At 48.7% G+C, this 19,505-nt stretch overlaps 1 long non-coding RNA gene across 1 annotated transcript in view; it reads left to right on the top strand.

Annotated features, from left to right (window-relative positions):
- LOC139440498 (uncharacterized) overlaps window positions 1–18,988 on the top strand; it is a 30,583-nt gene extending 11,595 nt beyond the window's left edge. Inside the window, exon 4 of the long non-coding RNA XR_011650729.1 lies at window positions 18,761–18,988. This is a non-coding gene — a long non-coding RNA (uncharacterized lncRNA). The remainder of the gene's footprint in view (window positions 1–18,760) is intronic.
- Window positions 18,989–19,505: the final 517 nt, after the last annotated feature.

The following is a 19,505-nucleotide window of genomic DNA, read 5'->3' as shown; positions in this document are numbered from 1 at the left end:
CCATGGAAAGCCCATGGCCTTTCCAGATAGCCTGGGCAGAGGGTTGGTAATAAGCAGGGTAGATAGTTAGTCTGTTTGCTAAACAAGAGAATTTCTTAGTTGAAGCTCTTTGGTTCCAAGGACTAGAAACCCCTCAGACAAATTTAAATAAATGGGATTTGTTGAAAGGACACAAGACTCCATCTCACAAACATCTTAGAAGAGATGGGCCATCTGGGGAATAAGTTGGGCAGCCGGGACCGAAGTGGCTTCCTCTACTTTCCTCAGAGCCCTGCAGTCTTGGATCCACCCCTCTCTGTCTCTCTCCCTTCTCCTCTCAGGGGTTTTCTTGGGGAGATTCTTTGTTTTCATGTCTTCATGGCTTTGGCTTGCATCAGCTGTGCACCTGCTACAGGACCACATTTTTGTTCAAGTACCATCATCTTGCCCCACTTTGTCTCATTGTCTCAATTCCCAATTCCTGGGAGAGAAAATCCAATTGGTGTAACTTGAGACACGTCCATCTCTGGGCTGGAGGGCAGTGTGAGAAGCAGCTTGGGAGCTGGGGAGGTGGTGTGGCTCGAGGGGAGCCACTCTGAAAGGGCACCGCTGGGAGGCAATGCCAGGGGTTGGCTACAGAAAGGAGCTGTCGTGTTGCCAGGGCCATTGAAGAAAGCAATGAAAACAGGTGTGTGTTTTGGTGTAAAGATCAGGGACTTTCTGAGAGTGAGAACTGGTACTGCTATTTCTGAATGCACCTCCTTCTTTATTCCACAGGAAGTGAAACCATCACAATGGGGACATTAAATCTCTCCTGGAGACACACCCAGGAAGTGAGAAGATGGCATTATTATTTTTTAAATTAATACATGTATTTTTTTCTAACTATAGAAGAAACATACAAATGACTGTAGGAAAGGTAGAAAACAAAAACACACAAAAATGGAAGGAAAAAGCACCTTAATCCAAGATAACTGCTGTTAACATATTGGTGTATCTCCTTCGATTCTTTTTTCTTAAGTGGTAGCTTGAGGCTATGCGAGTGATCTGGGCTTCAGATCTATCTTTCGACTCTAATTATATGTCTTCAGATTCTCTAAGACTTTAGGATTGCTTTAAATTTATTCCCATAATTTTCCTGGAGCACACAGGGTTGATTTCCCTTTACTCTTTTACCTTTTCCTGCGGGGCGCAGCTCAAAGAGAATCAATGTTTGCTAGCACCTCCGTACTGCCACCCCACTTCTATGCAAGTAACCACTGCAGGCACCTCTGGCCCCCCAATCACCCAATAGCTTTTTAACTGCTTCCTCTCTTGAGTACTTCCTCTTCCTTCTTGGGGAGATCTTTTTAAAGCCGCAAATCTTATCTCATCAGTCCTCTCTGAAGGTCCTTCGATGGTTATGTTTTGCATTTAGGGGAGGAGACAAAATCTGTAACAGCCACCTCTGGCCCACTTGCTTACCGTTCCCAGCCACGCACGGCCTCTTTCAGCTCCTGGACTGACTTAGCCACATTCCTGCCTCCGGCCTTTGCAAGTGCTGTTCCTGCCACCATAGACTCAGCCTCCAGGTCTCCATCACTTCCTCAGAGGAGCCTTTTCTGACTGCGGCCACCTTAAGGTCCCTCAACATCCCCTTTACTTTCTTTTCCTAGCAATAATCAGTTTGCAATTTTACATTTATTTGTTTGGTTATTAACGAACATCTGTCTCCTGGACAGATATAAATGGTCCCAAGACTGAACAAATCTGTCCGGACGCACACTGTATTCTACTTCTGCTGTCATCCCCAACCTAGCCATCACCCCCACCTCTCCACCCATTGATTAGGTGCTCATTCAATGCTTGTTGAACGAATGAGTGAATCCAGTGCTTGTCTGGTGCAAATACCTAAGTGAAGGGTCACCACATTGCAGCATATTGGATTTGGAGGCCTAGGGAGAGAACATGGTTTTGAATAAACCCTGGGCCAGAGCAGCTTGCACATTTGCACTCATTTGTAAGTGCCCCAGAGGTGTGCGGCATACAGCGATTAGTGTTCGTGCCTGCTGAGATGCTGGTGTGTCAGCCAGCTTTCTGAGCTGCCGAGAGAGGTTGCTTTTCAGTGAAGTTATCTACACCTTGGTGTGGCTTTGCCATTCTCTACTTCGCACATTCTGTGGGAAGAGTTCATTCTAGAGCCTCTGACAGCTGCGAGTCTCCTGGGATTGAACACCTCCATGGTGCAGTGCTCTCTGCCTCGGAATCAGCCTGCAGACTGCTCTGACTGTTACATAGATCTTGCCTAAGTTAAGGACAGATTTATCTTCCTTAGAACCTTTAACTATGGATTGCCTTCTGGAGAAACATCAAGTTCATTCAATGGGTGTTTATTGAACACTGGCGTGGCATACCAGGTAGGGATCCAGGCACTGGGTGCAGACAGCTGAATGAAACACACGGAGCAGCTCAGCTGGGGAACACTAATACAATCCACAATGCACTATCACACAATTACCTTAATTCATCGCAATAGCCCTATGACGGGCCTGTTCTTAAGTCCATTTTACAGCTGAGGAGATGGAGGCTTAAGGAGTATGTATGACTTGTCTGAAATCCCATAGTTCGCACGTGAGGGGGCTAGAGCTCCATATCAAGGCTTTTGTCTACAACCCAGTGGTCATTTTTTACTACCCTGAGCTGAAAGTATGAATGTGTTTCTGCTTTATGCAGCCCCAAGTACATGTGAGGGTAGCTAATATACTCCCTGAATTACCTCTTCTCCTGGATAAACTTGATCCCCAAAAGTGGGATGTTAGCCAGTGGGTCTTCCTTGGACCTGATCACATGGCAATACCCCTGCAAGCTGTGGAAGGTCCTGGCTACTGTACAATACTCTTCCATCTGCAACCAGGTGGGTCTCATTCCGGAAAACCAGATACTGAAGAGGAACTCAGGGTAGTTATTCTCCCTGGGCAGTGAAGCCGGTCACTAAGCCTGGGACTGTTCCTCTAGGGCAACTCAGGAGGTGATTTCCCCGCAAACATTGTGCAGTGAAACATGACACATGTGCAGATTTCCAGGGCGAGATGTTTGACACTTGGGGCATCTTTTAAATGACATCGCTGATAGGGCACCATTGACTTATCACCACAGTTCGTGTTACAGGACACTCCTGACCACCTGAAAAATTTCATTATACCTACAGACAGATCCACCAGGTTTTTGGCTCAACATAGAAGGAAAAACATTCTGTGTCTTTGTAGCGTTCACTCACGGGTCTTCTTGAGGCTGGGAAGCATCACTGCACTGCCTCTCCCGCATGGCAGGCTGGCACACATGAAGTGTGCAGGGAGTTGCAGGCCTGGGCAGGCATGTCTGAGCAGGCCTGGTGAACTGCCGGGTGGGTCTGCTCGGGGCCTATTTGCATGAGAGACTGTGGAGCCTCCTGGGAAGGAGCTCATCTTGGAGGAAGAAGGAACCAGGCACAAACAGCTGACCTGGTGACTGGGCTTTGTTTGTGGTGGGACGGGAGTGATTCTGAGCCTGGCCTGGTGTCCACCTCACAACTGGGTCTGGCTCACAACTCAGCCCCTCCGTGGACTCCTTTAGGAGATCTGTGGACAACAAAAAGGCTATATACATAAACATGGAAAAAATGGTTTAAACTAACACGTGGTTGTCCCTGGGGAACCAGCTGTGGGACTTGTCTTCAGAGAAAAACATACCGTGGGAGGAGAGGCTCTCTTCTCTACCACATCGTGGAACCCTGCAGCTCTCTGGCCTCGGGGGCCTCCAGCACTTTTGTGGTGGCAGGGACAGCAGCACCCAGCAGAGGGGACAGTGTCCGGCATCCTGGTAGAGGGCCTGGAGTAGGCTAAGGGGCAAAATAGTGGGTGACCAGGAAACTGACTGTGTGTGTTTTGAGCATCTATGAGGTACCCTCTTAGGAATTTTAGAAATATTGAAGGTAATTAAGGGGTGGCTGACACCCTGAGTGAGCCAGTGAAAGTTAAGTCACTGTTACTTGTGTGGTGTGTACACAAGTAGGCCTCAGGCCGGGAGGGCCATCATGAGCCCCGCCCACCAGCTCCTCTCGTCCTGCTCGAACATCCCAGTGTCCTCAGTCACTTTGCGGACCCACAGATGTGAGTCCCCCACTGTTCACATTCTTCCTTTTGGAACGCAAACGCCTCCATGCTGTGAGAGCCCAAACTGTTTGCTATGAGAATTTTAAGAGACCCTAGAATTAATACAGCCTAACATTCTGGTTTTGACCAGATGAAATGAAGGCTCCCAGAGGCTTAAAGCATCTTGACTCAACTCTAGGTGCCCAAGCAGGGGAGGAGGAAGGGTCCATCAGCTGAGGTCTAAGACAGAGAGCAGGGAGGGATCCGTGTAGCCAGTGTAGTTGCTTAGAGGTCAGGAATGGGATGGAAGAACAGCAGTTCATGAATTTTTGTCTCTTGCTGGAACAGTACCAAAACTCTGAGATGGCCTGCAAATATCAGTAGTTCATAGACAACCCTTCTTTGTTCTAGAGTTTACCATTGGTAGTCAGGGTTAGCAAGTAGATTGTGCTTCTGGGCCAAGTCTAGTGAACTCAGGGTAACTGCCGGAAGCCTTGTGTTGAGAAGGATTCTGAGCCTGGATCTGAGGCAGAAACAAGTGTTGGGATCAGCCAGAAATGTCTTTTGTTACCTCACTAGGGAGGGGGGTGAGAAGAGATTTGTGCATTATGGAAGGCACAGTAATCCCTCAAGATATCCATATCCTATTATCTGGACACTGTGAGTAGGTTGTGTTACAAGGCAAGGGGAGAGTCAGGTTGCAGATGGGGCTGACCTTGGAGTAGGGAGATTGTGCTGATTACCTGGGTGGGTCCAATGTAATCACTGGGATCCTTAGAAGAGAAAGAGGGAGACAGAGTACTTGGAGTCAGTGGTATGATGTGAGAAGACTTCACAGCCCATGGATGGCTTTAAAAGTGGAAGAGGCCATGAGTCAAGGAATGCAGGCAGCCTCTAGAAATGCAGGCAGCCTCTAGAAATGCAGGCAGCCTGGGAAGACAAGGAAAGAGATTTCCCTCTGGAAGCTCCAGGGAGTTCTGCCACCACCTTGATCTTAGTCCTGTGAGAACCATTTTGGACTTGTGACCTCCAGAAGCATAAAGTACATTTGTGTTAAGCTACTACATTTGTGGTATGTTGTTATAGCAGTAAAAAAACAAAACAAAAAACAGATACAGGTCTCTATTATTTCCTACCCATGGCTCATCAGGGAAACTTCTCTTATATTTGACCTAAAGTTTTTGCTCAGTTGCTCCTGCCCTTTCTTTTGGACACCTGGAACAGGATCTCTAAGGTGGTTAAGACTCCAGAATGGTCTCCCTTGTGAGAATGTAAAAAGCACCACCATACTGAAACTTTTAGAAGGGAATCACACAGGTTTTGTGATTTTCCTATAAACTTGAAGTGGTTGGGTGAGGAGAGTGTCCAGATAGGCAGGCTCAGGGCCGGGCAGCAGGCTCCGGGCCACCACTGCCATCCCATGCAGCGTGGTGATGGGGACAGAGTGTTACACTGGGGCTCCCGACGCTGGCCCTCACTTTTCTCACCTGTGACGCGAGCACTAGGTGACCTCAGGCGGTCTATTTGACATTCTGTCATTTTCAGCATCCAAACACAATGCTGGAGGCCTGAACAACAACGGAATATCTTCTAAATACCCAGCATTTTAGTTACATAATGTCATTTGTTTTCACAACAGCTGGGTGAGGTGGTCGTGCCACATGAGACCCCATTTTACAGATGAGGACATAAGGGCTCAGGGAGGTAAAGTTGTTTTCTAAGTCATTCAGCTACTAAGCTGAGAAGCCACGATCAAGTTTTGGTGTGAGAAGCCCATATTTTTTCCTATGACATTATGGCATCTCCCAGTAAAGATTTCTATCTTCCTTAAAAAAAAAAATCTTCACCTGAGGATATGTTAGAGAGAGAGAGAGAAAGAGAGAAACATTGATCAGTTGCCTCTCATACACACCTGACTGGGGACTGAACCTGCAACCTAGGTATGTGCCCTGACTGGGGATCGAACCCATGACCTTTTGTTGTATAGGACAATACTCCAACCAACTAAGCCACCTGGCCAAGGCTGCCTGCCTTTTGAGAAGGACTCTGGCCCTGGATTATGCTGAAGACACAATCACAGGTCGAGTCCAGGAGTGACGGTCTTTGGCATGTTGGGAGTCCCATGGTGAAACAAGAATAATCGTTCCAGAACACAAATATCTATAATTTTGTTTCTTCTCCTGCCTGGGCTGGAAACCAGTTGTATGATGTTGGGTAAGTCACTCTTTCTCTGGGACTCCCTTTCCTGCCTTGTGAAATGGGGAGGATGGACTAGAGTCAGTGTTGCTGCAATTTATATTACAAGAGCAATTTATGTTTTAATTTTTGAAGTAAATCAAAACTACACATTCCTCTCTTCCTCTGTCTCCTGTCTGGGCCATATGCTCCTCTCTCCATCCTGCCATCTTGCCCACAGTTAAGAATGCATCTATTGGATGGTTTAGAATGTTGCTCTGGGTATAAGATTATTGGAGTCAGAGGAGATATATATTCTGGGAGAGAGGAGACAAGACAGCCTTTCTCTGTTGCCCATCTCTCTTCCTGGAACCTCCTCTGCTCCATTTTTCTCTGCCTGGGACGATTAGCTCCCCACGTCCCCGTAGGCCACCCTTTGACTCTCCCGCCTATGAAGCAGTGGGCAGGCGGCCCTCCCGTTCGAACAGGTCATCTCTCAGCGCAGCCGCCAGCGCGGTTATCTTTTATTTCTGGCATGTGCTGTAACACAGGAGTGATCTCGACTTCAGAGATTATCACCTCTCATCTTTTATTCTCCCTTTTCTCCTCTCCTTTTTCTTCTTGCAAGATGATAAAATTACCAGACAAGCCCTCCCTTCCTCCCGGCCTAGTCAGAGCTCAGAGATATTTACTTCTTGGGTAAACAGCTGTAATCTCCCTAACCAGACTTTATCGCAGTTAAGCGAATGAAATTCTCCTGGTCTAATCCCTAATGTGCTGTGGTTTTTTTGAGTATAAAGCTTATGACATCTTTTGATAAATATGGCAACTCTGGGCCACGGGATATGATTAGGCATCAGGCAAAGAGGTTTCAATCTGACCGAAGTGGAGAAGAAGGGCCCTCTGCCGTACGTGGAAAAGCGCACCCGCTCATGAGAGGAAAGGAGGAGGCTCACTACATGGGTGTTTTGCAGGCTCAGGTGATGCAAATCCCTGACGGACAGTCAGTAACGTGAGGTCAAAATTGAGTTACCCCCCATGTCCACGTCCTTCTGTATTGTCCCTAACCACGTGCCACAGCGGCCAGGAAAAGGCAAGAGAAGTAAATGGCACGATGCCTGGACTCGGAGGACATACCATTTCCAGTGGGAGAAACAAGATCTACTTGAGCCTCTAGAAAGCAATACAAGGGCCTATGAGAACAAAAGACTAAATCAGAGGTGGCTCAAATGATCAAAACTTCTGGGGCAGAGGAAATGGTTAGAGGAGGGAGGATCCATAATGTTTGACAGAAAGGTGTCTGAACAGATGGAGACAGGCACAAGCTTGGGAGACCGGACAGGCCCTGCGTGCGTAGGTGGTGGTGCTGTCAGTGGGGGTTGCGGATCAACATGCCAGCCAAGGCCTGGGCGTAGGAGGGAGCCTGGTGTGTGTGTCACATCCAGCGAGGACAATTCTTCATGCCCAGAGGCAACTGTGACTGCTGTAAAAGTGCCAGCGCCATGCTCAGAAGCGCTTCTTGTTTCTACGAGTATTTGTTATGCGTTGGCTTTTCTTTCTTGTCGACCTTCCAGTCAGTCCTAAATTCGGTTCCTGTTCTCTGCCTCTCCCTGCCTGCCAGTGCCACCCATGCTCTCAGCCAAGCAGTGACATTTTCCCCAAGCACAGCCCGTGCATTTTTAAAGTCTGAGATGATCGTTAGGGTTTGACTCCTCCTGCCACCCTCCCTTTGAGTGTGTGTGTGTGTGTGTGTGTGTGCGTGTATTTTTGGCCTTGAGTCCCCATTAAAAAGAAAAAGAAAGTAAATTGCCGGGGACAAGGATTAAGAGGCAATTCAAGGAGCCCACTAAACTGCCTTACTGTCCCCACTGCAGGCTGCACTTTGATGGTGGCAGATGCATCACCAAGTTAGCTCTCTCTCTGAAAGCAGCAGCCTCAACACTTGGGTCAGGGTGCTGCCTGGGGCACTAAGGCTTCTCCCATCCACTCCCCTGCTTGAGGAAAGACAGGGTCCCAGGCCACCTCTCTGCAGGTGCCCTCTCCCTTCCAGCTGGACAGCAGCACTCTGCAGAGCCTTTGGATCTGCCACGCCTACTGGGGTCTCCACTGGGCAGGGGTGGCGAATAGCTACCCATTCCACGCTGAACCTGGCACTTGCTCCCAAGGCTCAGATGCACTTCACCGGCTGTGGGAAGGTTTCCGGGCCACCCTTGGCACCTGTCCTTAATGTACCTGTACCCCTTGAAGCTCTTCCCCTGCCTGTTGTTCTTCACTCCTACAGGCCCCACCTTGGTGCTTAGAAAACAAACTCCAGCTCTGTGTGTCGTGCAAAAGTCCCTCGCTGCATTTTGTCAGAGTACGTGTGTGTATGTATACATGTATGTACGTATTGAATATCTATGTATAAATGAATGAATATTAATAAAATCAAAAGTAGGGTGTTTGCTTTAGCTACCTGCCACTGAAATACCCACCACCAGCCCTTTCTCCCTTGCTAAAAATTGATCTCTTTGTCTCTTTTTCACATTGGTCATTTGTGGCGGGGGCTGTTAAGGCTGTGCCCCCCTTTGCTCTGAGTGCTTAATAAGCTATCAGTCGTTAATATGCACTGTGAATTGTCATTCTCTAGGGGCAGCTGGTGCAATCTGAGTTTGATGGGGCTGTGGGAGGAAAAGAAAACACGGGAAGGCACTCTGAGCTGCCAAGGGAGCCACGGGCACTGGCTGTCTAGGCGACTGGAGCAGAGCAGGGAGGACAGAGAGGGACTAGGAAGGAGGAGCCAGGGCACTAAAGGTGGGGGTGATTATACCTCCAACTGTGAGCACTTCCTGCTTTCCTTCCTCTCTCCACAACATCCTTTCACAGAGTGGACTTGGGCCCAGGCTAGTGGAGTGAGAGGGCAATGTTTTGGGCAGGGCCCCGATCCTGCCTAGACCAGCCAAGTGTCAGCAGCACTGAGTCCCCTGTTCCCAGGGTGGGAGGAGACAGCGGCTCGTCTTCCCAAGGGAGGCTTGCCATGTCTTCTTTATGCTGTGGTAGCCTGGCCTGCTTCAGGAATTCCAGGCCCTGGTTTGGGGGTGGCCTGTCTGAAGCGAGTCACAACAGGATTCCTCACCCCATATATTTGTATTAAGTGTGGTGAAACAAATGTAAGAATTTCAAGACTATGAGTAGTGAATACTGAAATATTGTATACAGTCATTGAGATGAGCAAGAAATCAAGTAGAAGAATATTCACAGAGCACCTATTACATCCAAAGCTTTAGACATAACATTGCCCTTCATGGGCCTATTAATAAAAACAACAGTAATAATATTGGTAGGTATCGTTCATTAAGTGCCTTTTGGATGCCAGGCATTCTCTCATATAACCCTGACAATAAACCTTGTATCTCCAACTGGCAGTTAAAGAAACTCTTTACAAGGTTGAGTAACTCCCCTAAGGCTACGTAACTAGTTAAGGGGCAGCCCGGGATTTAGACTTAGCTCCAGTGCCAAGCCCCCAAACCAGGAAATACGTGGACATAGGAACTGAGCAAGGCAATACAGACAGGTGTGGAATTAGAGGCTCAGGTCTGTGGTTCCGACAATAAATCTTATAGGAGGTGGTAGAGAGAGAAGGTCCATGGGAGCTCGAGGGGTGACAGAAGTTTCGGGAAGGAGTGGAGGCTCGATCTGCATTTAGGTAAGGGAAGAGATGAGCAGAAGGCATTTCAGGATGGATGAAGACACATGAGTGAGCATGGGGTGTGTGAGGGTCAGGGGGGAGATGAGTAAGAGAGAGTGAGACTTGGTTTAGGGAAGTCGTGGGAGCTAAGGTAGCAGATTAACATGGTTATGTGCTAGAGTCCCCACCCACTCTCTGTGTGAATTTGGGCAAACTACTAAACCCTTCTAAGCCCCGGTTCCTCACCAGTAGGTCAGGGATAACAATAGTGCCCGCTTTACCTTTTTGGGGTGAGGGTTGTGAGATAATTCACAAGGTACTTAGCACAGGGTCGGCCACATGCGAGCTGCTACATAAACGCCATCTGTAGTTGAACATGTTCTTCCCTCACTCCTGGATTTGTGTGTTATCTTGTGTTGTTTCTTCTTCCTTCTCACTGCCCCTACCCTCTTCTCGGTCCCTGTCACGACATGCCTAAATCATTGCATCAGACTCCCACTGGTTTCCTGCCTTCGGCCTTTCTCCACACACGTCTACCTTGCACGTGAACACTAGGCTATTCCCCCTAACACAGTGCTCTCTTCAGCTTACTTCCTTGCTCAAAACCCTCCAGTGACTCACTTTTGCCTTGGAGATTAAATCCAGACCTCTTAGCTGAATCACCTACAATCAACGTTTCTATTTATTTGCCTCCCTTTCTCAACATGGTTGCTGTTGTTTCCCCACAACAGGCTCTGGTCTTCTTTGTCAGGGAGACTTCACCCCTGCTTCCTCTCCAGGAATACTGTATACATCTTTCTCTCCATCTAGCCACTCACTGGGCTTCTGGGCCGGCTCATCTGAAACTCATCTCCTGCATGAAGTTGGTTCTGACCAGTCCAGCTCATGAGATCTCTTTCCATGGTGGACAACCCTTATACTCCCTCCGTGCCTCGCTCATTTGACCAAAAACTGTCTTGCTAATGCTATATGCTCATGAAAAGCAAAATGTTTCCCCAGATGGTCTGCAAATCCCAAGGGAAGTCCTCTTCATTGTCTCTTCTGTTCCTGTGGTTCCCGGCAAAGGGCAGGGCTGAGCATATAGAAGACACTCAGTACATTTTTATTAATTTTGTTGAATAAAGGTGGGAGTGAGAAAGGGTGATTCCTGTGACACAGTAGAAGCTCTGTTTTAGATTGTCCAGTCGTTTATATCCCCGCAAACCAGCAGTCTCTTTCTCTTTGTGCTTCTCTTGGGGCAATCCTCACTTTCCAGCCTTGCTTTCTGCCCTAAAAGCTGCTCTGTCCACATCTCTTCTCTTTGGCTTCCTGGTAGAGCTCAGAGCCCTTGAAAGGCAAGCTGGGATGGGGCTGGTGCTTAGATATAAGTCCTGTCTTTGATACCCCACCTAAGGCCCTGTTGGTGGTTCACAACTGGTTGGGGATGCATGTTTGCTGTCTGAACAGTTGAGTCCAGAGTGCATGAATGAAGAATGGTGCACAGTGGAATACAATGTACTGTATTGCATTGTTAAACTGTTTAACCATGACGTGTGGCCATTTGTTATATCCTTAATGACAATTACAGCAATAATGGAGATAATCTGAGGAAGAGCAGAGCAGGATGCATGATGGGTGGGACACCAGAGAAACCTATTTTCATCCGGGGGACTTGAGGTTGCAAGTCAGTATATCAGTTTTGGGGGGTTAGTGTTCCATGCCCAGCTGGCAACTTGCCTCCCTCTGATTCAAAAGGGGGAAGCAGAATCCTTCACCAGGGGATCTTGGGGACGTCAAACTGCTCCTTACGCAACAGACTCCTAATGAGTTAAGTGTAAATGAATCAGAAGCAGATGGATTGGATTGTTCTGGAAATACACCCGAGGTTTAAAAATTAAGGGAAAAAGCATTTTGGCAAAAGGCATTTTGGGGTTTGCCAAGACCCAGAACATTTGAAAAACAGTTCAAGATTTTTTTCTTTTTCTTTTCTTTTTGGTTGCAAAACCCAAAATGCTGCCTGGAGGCAGTAGAAAGAGATGGGCCTTGGTTTTCCTTTCAAACTGATGTGCCTCCTGCCGTGTGGGTAATGGACCTCAGACAGGAGGCAATGGGCTATGGGATTGCGCCAGGAACTGACGGTGTCCGGCGTCTGGGGGCAAAGCTACCCTACCTCCATTTGCAGGGGAAGGCGGCCGCTTGGGCCTGCAGCTCCCAGACTGGGCCTCAGCCCTCTGGGCCCGCTTTGGCTGCAACCTATGCTTTGCAATGTGCCTGCCTTTCATAAGACTCGACTCACCTCATTACATAAGGGAAATGATCTCCAATTTGCTAGGTGAGAAACTTTGGAGGTTAGCAAACACTAATCCAATAAAATATAAAGTGAAATGTTTATCCTAGAAAAAATTCTTTAAACAATTTTTTTTATTAGTCACATTTGGCATAGTTGAGCCTTTCCCTGGAGGGATCATCTTGCTGAGGGCAAAGAAAAATAGCAACTGTCTCAGAAGAAAACTCAACCCAGCAGTTTCTAAATCTGCTGCTGGCTTGCTGTGTGATTGTGCACAAGACACCAAACCTCTCTGTGCTTTGCTTTCCCAACAACCACCTCTAAAGCTTTTCTCTGATTCAATGCAGATATGTGCATCAAACAAGTCAGGGGGCTAATTCATGTTAGACAATGCATGGTAATGTTACGGGAGCATTAGCTGTCCTTGGTATGTACAACACACGGTCCACCTATCAAATTTCAGTAAAGTTATCTCCCTTCTTTTTGCCCCAGGCACCTACCTGTAAGGCTCTACTCACCTGCTGGCCTCTCAGAATCCTGTTGCTTCTAAGCTTGGTGAGCTTGGGAGGGAGTAACTCCATGACCTGGGGTCCCATCGCAGGATTTGTAATTGCTGCCCCCATTTATGGCTCTGCTACCCCCCGTCTGGGAACAGCAATATTGGTGCTCCCGTCTGAGCTGCTCTTACCCTTCTCACCTCCTCAGGCAGGTCCTCCAGCCTTGCCTTCTTCTAAGCAGGAAAGGTGAGGCACCAGAGCTCTGGGAGGTGAGCAGGTGGGGGAGGCAACTCAGGCTGTGGGTGCCGTGGACAGAGGGGAGCAGAGCATGACTAAATCCCACCCCTCCTGGGAAGCCCAGCTTGTTTCGTCATTTGTTTGTTCATTTCTTCCTCATCAGCTGTGTGCCTGCTTGGTCACGACTTGGTCTCTCAGTGAGGACAGGCCTGCTCGCCCCAGCCCGCAGTGCCAACCACTGCCAGCAAGCGCGGGATGGTTTATAGCTTGGACCCAACTTTCACATACATGGTCTCATGATTCCTCTTCTCAAAAGCCTACAGCACGTGCAGGGACCTTCACATCATCTGGGCACTGTCTCGTTTTGCAGAGAGGAGGATGTTCTTAGTGCTCCACAGCCAGTTAGTGGCAGGGCTGGGTTCAGTGCCTTCATTATGCCTCGTGCTTTCTTTTTGTACTTGAACTCACCATGTTCCAGATAAGGATCTATTTTGTTCTCTGTCATCTTATTTACATCACCCCATGTGGACTGCAAACTCCTCTGGGACAAATTCATGTTTTGCACGCCTCCGTAACTCACATGGTCCAGAGCAGAGCACCTTGCGCATCTGCGAAACAATTATCTAACCGACAGGGGAAATATGAAATCGGGCAGAACAAGGGGCAACCCCAGTTCATGGCAGACCAGATCAGCTTTTTGTTCCCAGACCAGAAAGACAGATGCTCTGGGTCTCTGGGATCATCTCCAGTGGTCACATCCCCAATCGTGCCCCCTGCCCTTTAGTCTTGACCCAGACTCAATGTCATCAGCTGCAGCCTCATTATCCTTATTGTCACCACTGTCACCTATCAAGCACCTAGAGTGGGCCAAGAAATATGACAGAAGAAGGTGTTAGGGTGTAGATAGTGTCCCAGCCACAACACTACTAAGCAGAAGCTGGGGAACGGGAGAGAAGAAGCTGCCCGTGTGGGGAGGGAGGGAAGGTCAACCTGGACTACTAACTGGGCCCTGGCCCCACCCTGTAGTGCTGGGTTTGGTCTCTGACTCGCTGGGTGACCTCGGCCCCCTGCTTCCAGCTGACCATGAGGACAGGCAAGCTCTCTGTCCCGCCTACTTGCTTCTTAACCACATGAGTGAGAGGGCAAATGAGATCCCATTTTTAACTCCCAGGAGGAAAGGCACTATTAATAACAGCAATTAAATAGGGGTTATGGCTGGTGGAGGCCTCCACCAAGCAGGAAACAGCTCAGCCCTCAGGGCAACTGGAAGCCGCTTGTGGGAGCAGGGAACAGTCGGTCCTTCTCTCTGACTTGCAGGGCTGGGGAGGCTAGGGAAGGACAGAGAACACAGCAGGGGTTCTGCTTCAGCCTCCTTCTGTTCTTGGGTCTCCTAGGTGTATGGGAATTCCCAGGAGGCCGCCCCCTCCCCTAATTTCTCCCTCTGCTCTGTGAATTCTGGCTTCTCCATTGCTAACATGATGATTCAGTGCAAAAGGGAATGTGTCAGAGACAGAAAGGAAAGATAGGACAGAAATAAAGTAAAAAGGTAACCACACTTATAAGTTTCTTTCACCTTAGTGCCCCCTCCTACACCAACACTGACATCCTTAAAACAAAAATCCCACAGCAAAGCTCAGAATGGGGGCCAGACCTCAGGCTCCAGGTCAAGGCGGGGGCAGCAGGGGACATGATGCAGCTTGAGGGACGAAGCACCTCCAGGCCTGGCGGGGATGCAGGGCTGTGGGCAGCGGTCCTGCCTCAGCCCTGCGCGCTGTGCTCCGCCCCCATTCACCCAGGAGCGGGGGCACCGCTGCCGCGTGATTGATGGCCTCTAGCTTGAATGGAAAGTCCAGATTCCAGAGAGACAGCCTAAGAGGTAGGAGGAGAGACACTTCTCACATCTGCAGCAAAATTAAAAATTAAATACATAAAATTTGTTAGTTTACAAATAGAACTGTTACTTGTTACTCGGGGTATTAACAATCTCCTTTTTCGATTAAAAAAATTCTTATTAATTTTTGATTTTTTTTTTGGTAACGCCCGTGAAAGACGTTTGTTTCAGTTGCCAACATTTCTGCAGAACTAATGTGGGTGGATTGTGACAGATATAATTTCTCCATCCTACAGTTTCATCAACTTGAGTTCTGTTAAACTATACCCGCTGGGCTTAGCTCCTTTTAAAGTTTCCGCTTTGACAGGTAGATTTATTAGTCTTGAAATTTGTACAAATCAGATGTCACTCGTGGCAACTTGTCAAAATGTCAGTCTGGCAAGGCGGCATGAAAGGCTTTCTGGAGAGAGAGACAGACGCGAGGCAGGCTTTAAAGAACTCTGGTGCGGCGGTAGGAAGGACGGGAGGAATGGCCGCCTCTTGATCCTGAGGGCTTTACTTTATTAAATATCTCAGGGATGGCCGTCGAATCCCCTGTCTCGGAGACATCAAGTCTGACAGCTTCCAAAGCATGGCTCCTGTCGGTTACAGTGTCGAGTTTCTTGGCTTGTTATATTCACTTAGCGAGAGAAGGCGAGGGCTGCTCTGCTTGCCTGCGGAGGGAGAGCAAATCCAGGTCTTTTGGTTTCAGAAAACCTGGGTGGGTCTACGGAGTTGGATAGATGTACCAGGATGGGGTCCCTTGGCCAGAACTAGGGGCTACCTTGCTCATCAATGCAAATTCTAGTTCCAAAACGGGCCAGACCAGAGCAGGTGGGACAGCTGTGCTCCCGGGTATAGACTGTGGAAACAGGCCCCCTCTCTTCTCACAGAGCAGACCCTGAGGTGGCAGTCCCATGACAGTCCCAGGAGACCCAGGGGTTCACTTTCCAGTGGGCAGGCTTCCCAGACTTCCCAGACTTCCCTGGTCCAGATCTGTTAATCAAGGATCTGTGATTTGGTAAGCTTCATAATGATTTTAGTTTGACATAGTGGGAAATGTTATTAATAGTCAGAAAATTATCTGAAAGTTTTTCCCTGGGGGAGTGCATGGGAGTGCTGTAGAAAGAACCCTACCAGGGTCCTGGGTGCAGTTTTCTCCAATCACAGACTGTGGGAGTCCCAGTGGACAGGGGACATTCAGTGCTCTGAGCAGGCGCCCTCGTGGGAGGGTAGGGCCAGGGCTGAGGCAGTGGAGATGGAATTCTGGTAGGGGAAGCTCTCGCTGGATTATTGCCCTCTTTACCCATCCATCTGTCTGTCTCGGGAAGTTGCAATACACCAAAAAAGCTTAGTTCTCAGAATCCCCATATCCTGTCTCTCCACTCCCCAAGGAGTTCTGGTGGGCTTAACACTGTCATTTTCAGAGAGGAGGGGCGAGGGCTCTACCAGTGGTGGCACGCTCCCTGAGATAAGTGCCGAGACCCACTCCCCTATAACTGGGCCTTCCCTCACTCTGCCTTAGGAAGGAATTGGGGGCCTACCAGGCTGACCCATCTGTGCACCTGTCTGCTCCTGAGATGCACTGTCTCGGCATCAGGAGGGGCGCGATTTGGTCTGAGAAGTGTGGACCATGCTCTCTCCACCCCACCCGCTTCCTTCTCATTTCTGTGGATGTGGAATTATTGAAGGCCCTTTTCTTCATAAGTTCCCAGACACTCCTAAATGCAAACTTCTCTGAAAGGTGATGACCTCCTTATTGGGGATTAGGTGACATGTCGCTGAAAGCAAGGAAGTATTTTGTGCAAAGGAGGCGGGGCCAGGATCAGGGAAAGGGGAGCATGGGGAAGTCCATGGGGACCTGCCCAACCACTTGTTATTTTTGAAAGTCTCACCCGCTTGATGCATCCTTGCCCTATCCCCAGAGCAGGGAGCAAGGATTTTTAAAGAGAAATGGGAGGATGCGTAGGGGAAGGGGCAGCAGGGACTATACCCAGGCCTCTCACCTGCCTGTCTCTCTAGTGAGTGAAGGGGACTTCAACTTGGCCCTTCTGTCCCCTCAGATCACATGTGCTGGGGTTTGTATGTGGCTGGGTCCTCTTCTGCCAATGGCGGATTTTCCACTCCCTGGGCCCAGGAGGGAGTCTTATTGGCATTTGTCCCGAGAAAGAGAAGAATCGAGTCCACTGTTTATGTTTCTGGTCGGAGTCTGGCACGGCGAGGAACTCCACTGACCTTGCAAGTGAATGAGATTATCCCAGGTGAAAAATTTCAGACACTAAGAGGCAAGATAATGATAATGGTCATGATGATATAATAATAGTGGTAATTATCCTAATAATCCCTTAGGATACATGGCATGTCTTTGAAAGCACTCAAAGCACTTTCATATCTGTGATCTCACATAACCTCAACCTACTTCTGGTGGAGGGATTGGGTAGAACAGGTCATCTTATCTATATGGGGCAACTGAGGCGCCCCGCTCATGCCTTTCACTCTGGTCTCTTTTATTTAGTTACACCCAATTATTTTGTGTTGTCATTCCGTCCCTGAGAGTGAAACATACACACATAGACACAGACACACACACACACACACCCCTGTGGTTTTTAACCCCCAAATGTGCTATTTCTGAAAAGCACTTCAGATTAGAGAGTTGAGAATTGGCAACCTCCCCCTCCCTCACCCCCTTGCCCCACCCTGGCTCTCATTTCTCCAGGGCTGTGCACTGGTCGCTCCTGAATGGGGAACAGGGAGGAGGCAGATCTGAGAAGCACTTCACAGGGGAAGACTCTTGAAAAGAAATCACTTGGTGTCATAGTGCAGGGTGACTTACTTTCATGTGGCAAATGCATTCTGGCAGCTCCCTGCTCCATGTTAGATAGGTCATTAAAGTGGGGGCAGGCAGGGGGCAGGGGGGGTTTCCCAGCCCCTCCTCCCAGGACAGCTCTGCCAGTCACAGGGAGGTCATGTTCAAAGGGAGAGTGTGGGGTCCTGAAAGGCTAACGAGCGGCGACCAGAGAAAGAGCAGTGGGTGCTCACTGCTAGCTGGAGTCCTGTGATTCCATTTACTAAATGTGTCTCTGCTTAGTAATTCCAGGGCAGCCGGCAGGGAGAGAGAGCACGGGGTGGGGGAACCGAAGGGGGGTGAAAGGCAGGGAAGAAGAAGAAGAAAAAAAAAACCCCACCAGCCTGTCTGGCATTAGTTCAGAAAGCTCTCCAACTCACACATCTGGTTCTTATATTTCAAAGTTAATTAGTCATATTGAGGCTGTCTGAAGATAAATTTATCATCCAGAAAAAACACAAACAGTTTGAAAAATGAAAGGAAGTGAGGTGACATGGCTTGACGTTTAAATAAATCATTTTAACATGATTAAAAAACTTGTCCTGTCTGACACCCAGCACTTGGGCACTTTGTAAAGACTTTTTGACAAAGACAAGTCCTTGTTTGGTATACAAAAGCCCTTGCCATTCAATTACTCAGAAAAATCTTTGGCCAAGTACTTTTCTGAGTGACTACTGGGGAGATCGGCACAGCCGGGCCCCACTCTCTGGGGTGGTAGCAGGGAGCTTGGGGGAGTTGGTGACTATCCCAGTGGGAAAAAACCTCAGATGCTAAGAGGTTTGGGTAACTGCAGGGTTTTTTTTTCCGAGACAGCAGGGAGCATAAAGTGAATTCTTAATTTGGCTCTCTCTGGATGACTGTTGAGTTTGAGCAGGAAATCTTCCTACGTTCCAAAGAGGAAAGATCCTCTTCAAATGCCTGGGCAGATGCTTCCAAGAGCCAGATGTGCCCTGTTCCTTCCGCCTCCCAGGGCGTAGATGACAGTTCGAACCCCATGACTAACGGAATTAAGAACCAGGGATCTCTCTGGACTAGCTATAGTGGGCAGTGGCCAGATGGGGGTGGTAAAAATGTAAAGAATCGTGAGTTCTGATGTGTTTGGTTTGTTCTAGGAGCAGATGGACGGGATCTGGACTCCAGCACCCTCCAGACGCTGACACCTGACCATGCACTTGTCTCTCCCTCCCCCACCGGTCATGCCAGGATACCCTGCGTGCTTTGTAAAGGTCACTGGTCCCTGTTCTGGGTAACATCAGACAGTCCCTCCCAGGCCAGCTCAGCAACGGGAGCAGATGTTTGGAGTGGTGGTGGCAGAGGAGCTGGTGGCATAGGTGGGCATTTCCAGATGGAATGGAAGAGGGGTGGCATTCTAGGGCTTTCCCGAATGCTGTCTAAGGCAAACGGCTCTGGGGAGATTTCGTTGTGCCTTCTACTTTGCCCTTTGCTCATGTTCTGATGCCAGACCGGAGTGATGTAATACAACATGAATGTTTGCTCCTATTAGCAATTTGGTCTAATCAGTTTTGTTAATGGGATAACAAGAGGTGCTGGGTATGGTGCAAAAGTCTCATCATGTTGGTAATTTTCACTGTAACATGTTAGCAATCTGTCACTGTTGGTTTCCAACAAAACTGGCAAGAGTCTGCCTACCTCAGGGGCTCTCATTTTCTCTCCACACCACCAGACTGTCCTTTCTTTCTCCGGCTATTTCGCTTCCTCTGCTTCTATCTGTCTCTGCCCATCTCCCTGTGCCTTTGTTTCTATCTTCCCACGTTTCTTTCTCTGCCACCTTCCACCTCTCTGATAACCCATTACAATGTTTGTACTGGAGGGAAACACCATCCCAGGGAGCTTGCA

The sequence above is a fragment of the Desmodus rotundus genome, chromosome 13, assembly GCF_022682495.2.
Source record: "Desmodus rotundus isolate HL8 chromosome 13, HLdesRot8A.1, whole genome shotgun sequence".
Taxonomy (NCBI): domain Eukaryota; kingdom Metazoa; phylum Chordata; class Mammalia; order Chiroptera; family Phyllostomidae; genus Desmodus; species Desmodus rotundus.
The sequence above is the reverse complement of the archived record's forward strand: the minus strand, read 5'-3'. Positions and strand labels throughout refer to the sequence as shown.